This window comes from Triticum aestivum, chromosome 3B (genome assembly GCF_018294505.1).
Source record: "Triticum aestivum cultivar Chinese Spring chromosome 3B, IWGSC CS RefSeq v2.1, whole genome shotgun sequence".
In the NCBI taxonomy this organism is placed as follows: domain Eukaryota; kingdom Viridiplantae; phylum Streptophyta; class Magnoliopsida; order Poales; family Poaceae; genus Triticum; species Triticum aestivum.
This window is the reverse complement of record NC_057801.1, coordinates 50,505,377-50,510,495: the sequence shown is the minus strand read 5'-3', so window position 1 is coordinate 50,510,495 and position 5,119 is coordinate 50,505,377.

The window sequence follows — 5,119 nt, the reverse complement described above, 5'->3', positions numbered from 1 at the left end:
GTTGATTTACGATGATGTCATAGTTAGATGTGAGGTATTATCTCATATCTAGATGTGACATAGTCGGACCCTATAGGAAATATCATAATGACAAGAATCTGTGTGTGGGACAGATGATAATGGAACGAAAGTTGGTTCAAGCAATGCAATACATTTTGATTCATAGGAAGGACTTCGAAGTAGGGCAAAAGGACCGGGAGCCACTCCTGGTTCTCTGGCTGACGGGTGCAGCTGGTTCAAATCTCCAAGGCCCGGGCACTTTTTTGGCAACAAACTCGGGACGACCACCTACTGCCGTGATGGAGGTCACTTGGGACCGCATCTAGGAGTAGGTCGGTAGAGGGGATTGGATTTGGGCGTTGTGTGGTGGATTGCATCATTGGCGTTGGATTTCGTCTCCGGCGAGGTGGGAAGGGAGCATGGTGCACAGGAGATGGAACCTGGGCTGCACGGTAGGGGAGGGCAAGGGCGGCAATGTAAAGGATGAGCTTGTAGGGAGGATGCGACCGAGCCATGAGAGAGGAACGGAGGTTCGGGAGAGATTGCGGGAGATGGACCAGGGCCTGGGTCAAATACAGGTGGTTAGCAACAGGAAGACCTTGACCATGGGATTAATCAGGCATCCATGGTTCACAAGCAGTCTGGCGATTGCTTTGTAATAGACTACTGGTACGAAGCGTTTCCCTTGTTAGAAATGTAGCCATAAAACCATAGTGTACCCAGACTGGGTTTGATTCATTGTCCAAGCGTCGTCATAACGAAATGTCTAGTTACATAGAAGGAGCAACTTGACACACACACGTAAAAGGAGCAACAAAGGGTAAGCCATTGGGAGGGTCCCTGAAGGACTGCTGAGCCAGAAGGGAAGCTAGGAATCGAGGTACAAATCCATCTGCTGCCGATGATAGTTTAGGCATCCATGGCACCTGTGGTGCTGCAATCACTATAAGGCCTCGTTTGTTTCACGTGGATCGGAAGGGTTTTTAGGGGAATAACCCCGCGAGGCCCAGAATCCTCACTAAACCTCGTCGGCATGTTTGGTACACGAGGTTACATGGGCCAACCCTCTCGATTCCCCCTCGATCCACTTCTTCCCATGCGTTTTAGAACCCTCGAGGCCCCCCTCGAAGATTTGGCTGCCCGACTCCTCGCTAAGACGCTGCCGCCGCCTCCTCCCCAAGACGCCACGAGTTTCGTATAATTCCTTGAAATATACTTGATCGTTGTTGTGCTCTTAATATTATTTACTTGAAATATACCTGATTGCTTGAGATTTTTTTACTAAATATGCTTGAACCAGATTTTGCTTTGTTACTAAATATGCTCGAACCAGATTCATCTCTTGTTAATATGCTTGAACCAAATTTTGCGCCGTTCATTCTGGAAATTATTTTTACTGAATATATGCTTGAACCAGATTGCCTAAAGCTAATCTAAGTGACACTGTATTCTGCCTCTAGCACCATTTAATGATGATCCTCGTGTACTGCTGCTAATTGTATTCGGTCGAGACAAAAAATGTTTTAACTGCTGACTGGGATTGTGATGACACATACATGTTCAGAAAATCCACAACAAACAGTTCAGTTGTCCACACGAATTAGGAGGGTAAAAAGATCGTGGTTCCAATCGTGCCTTGGCTACATTTGTAGTATCATTTTACTGTTGTTTCAGCACAAGGTTTTATCCATCCGCTGTTTAGGCAAGTGCAGCATGTCTAGTTTCGGGATAGCAGGACCAAACTGAATCTGTGTACATAAGCCATCATCATTTCACAAGTACTAGCACTCCTGTTAAATGTTGCAAACTTTATAGCCAACTCCGTGGCAAAAGAAATTAAACAGTGTTATTTTCCATCTGTAAATAAATAATAGTATTGTTTCCCAACTTCATGCTGATAAATAAATAGTATTGATGCCCATCTGTTTCAGCTTTCATGTGGAAAATTTACTAGTGTCCATGTAGGACTAGAAATTCGTGACATCTAGCTTTAGATGAGGATGTTTGTGAGCCCAAATCCATGGGATAATTGTGAGGCAAAATGTATCTTCATGTACATGCTTTCCTGGTTGTTGTTTCCACTGTAAACAAGCATATGTTCATCTCTTTTTGTTTCATCAGGTTCTTAGGCAACCAAAGAAGCAAAGACTAAACATGTTGGATGGATAAACTTTTGACCTCTCAAAAGCTGGATGATCATTGAGCTATTACACAAGTACCCATTATGGCGTTGTGTTGTGACGGTTATGGCTGCTATGGATGTTTCGAGGACCTGATGTTCTTGTCATGGAGTGTAATACTTGCATTTGATTCCTGATAATTACGTAATACTCATCATATTCTGCTCTTTGGTAGCAAGATGCCTACAAATCAGAATGTTCAACTTAGCAAGTTATTCTTATTATGCATAATCTGGGAGCAAGTACTGGTGAAGTTCTATATCATTCCTTCTTATACAAGATGTTAAAGTTGCAAAGATTTTATTTTTAATTGTACTGTGCTATTTTGTACCATCCCAGCTTGTTATAGTAAACCTAGTCTATCAAATAAGTTTTTTTGGAAGGGCATTGGAGACTTGGGGATGTGAGGGGAATTGAGGGGATTGCACTACTAGGGAAAACCCTAGTAGTAGCGCGGGTTTTGAGGCTATCAGTAGCGCGGACAGCCGCACTACTACTATGGCGCTACAGCTACCTGTTAGTAGTAGCGCGGTCCGCACCCGCGCTGCTACTGTTGACTATATCAGTAGCGCTTTTCTGGAACGCGCTAATATTAGTTAGCTGTTGCGGTTTCCTAACCCCTCGCTACTTCTATATCTTTCATCATCCCCCCCCCCCCCCGCTTCCTACCCCGTTTCGGTTTCAATAAACTGCGATTTTCAGATACTAGGTACTACTAGATATCAATTTCATAAAGCATTATAGGTACTAGGTAGTACTCCCTCCATTCCAAATTACTCGTCGTGGTTTTAGTTCAAACCACGACGAGTAATTTGGAACGAGGGGAGTACTAGATAACAATTTCATATATAGTCAACATGCATCCTCAAGCAGTACTAGGTGATATCGACGATGATCATCATATGTAGTTCTAGATGATATCGACGACGATCATCATATGTAGTTCTAGATGATATAGCCACACACACATATGTAGTTCTAGATGATATTAAAGACGATCATCATCCTCAAGCCTGGGTGGTGGGTGTTTCTGATAGTAATTAGGATGGTCTGTCCAACACGAAGATTCTTGCCATCGAGGAATCTCTTCCACCCAACCGAGTTTAAGTGTGTGCGACCGTCCGTGTCCATGCGGTAAGTACAGGTTGTGACGGAGCCCCTTGCGGTAAGGCGTAGTCCAGCTGAGCCTTCTTCATCAGGCTCGATACCATAACTCACAGATAAGCTCTTTGCCAATTTCTGAATAAGAAAAACATATCAATTAATAAATAGCCTGGCACATACTCTTGCAAATAAGTATATATGGATTATCTACACTATTAATAGTTCCTTAGATTCTACACTAATAAGCATGTGATCGGACTCTACACTAAAGCATATCATCGACTAGATTCCACACAACATATCATTGGACTCTACACTAAGCATATCATCGGATAATTTGCATTTGTAAGTATAACATACCATATCATGTCAATCAACCATGGTACTTGTCAGGCGGGTCACGAATGGCACCCCAACAAAGTCAGCATGTGGCAGAATTATGTCCCATAGGTTGCATACCTCCTCGCTCAGCCTCATTCTTTGAGCTATGATGGATTCATGAAGTGGGTCCTCATCATCTTCATCGAGTGGGTCCTCATTATCTTCATCATCTTCGTCATCTTCATCATCTTCCATCAGGTTGATATAAATGACAGCCAGCTTGGGGTCTTTCTGCTCTGAAGGAGAAGCTGATCAACTCACCACCAGTAAGACGCAGGCGAGCGAGGAAACATGCACATCCATCTCCTCCAATCTGGGACATATTGCGTCCTTTCTCGACCTCTATAGTGTACGACCCCCAGGAGCCTCAAATGTCACAGTGTCTCCTGTCAGCTTGTTGAATTTCAACCTCACATTGCATAGGACGATCTGTGTAAAAAAAAGCAAAATGACACAATGTAGTAATGCCAACACTAAAAATAAAATAGTTGTTACATTTCATATAATTTCTTACTACCGCATGACCAAAACTCGGCTGGAAGTAGATGCCGAACAGCTTGCTAGTTGCAAGGCTGCTGGTGCACCTTGACTTGCACAGTCGACATGGTGGTGGTGGTGGCGGCGCCATTTTCCTAAAGCAATATGAGCAAAGGATTATAGATCCACTTCACAGGAAAGAAAAACTGTAGCATGTGATTTTTTTGGTTCTTCTTCAGTTATATTTTCATAGCTTACTAACACATTCTAGAATAGAACCAACAGCTAGCAGGCAAATACCAAATCTTCCGCGAGAAGCAATTTGATGGATAATTATAATCCGAAGATCTAGCTAGGTGGTGCCAAATCTTCAGAGCTATCAGCGTACTAAATCAAAATGTTCTATAAATCAACTAAATCAACTAGCCTATTAAATCAACTTGCCTACTAAATCAACTAAATCAAAATGTTCTATAAATCAACTAAATCAACTAGCCTACTAAATAAACTAAATCAAAATGTTCTAAATCAACTATCCTACTAAATCAACTAAATCATATGAACTAAATCAAAATGTTGCATATGAACTAGCCTACTAAATCAAAATGTAGCAGGGAGGAGGGGTTGTGGATGGAGGAGGGAGGAGGGAGAAGGAGGGGCGACTGGAGGACGGAGGAGAGAGTAGGACGAAGGAGGAAGGGCGGAGCAAGGAGGGGCCGGCCGGCGGCGAGTCGAGGAAGGGCGGAGGAGGAGGGCGGTATCGAGTCCAGCAAGGAGGAGGAGGTGACGGCGGCGCAAAGGGAGGAGGGGTAAGCGATGGCGGCTGGCAGGGGCGAGGGCTGCCGGCGGGGGAGGACTGGCGGGGGGGGGGAGGGGGTTGAGGGGGAGATCGAGTGAGTGTGAGTGTGAGTGGATCGGATAGAGGAGAGCGTGGGTGGTGGGAGATATCTATTTTTAGCAGTAGCGCGCCATAGGTA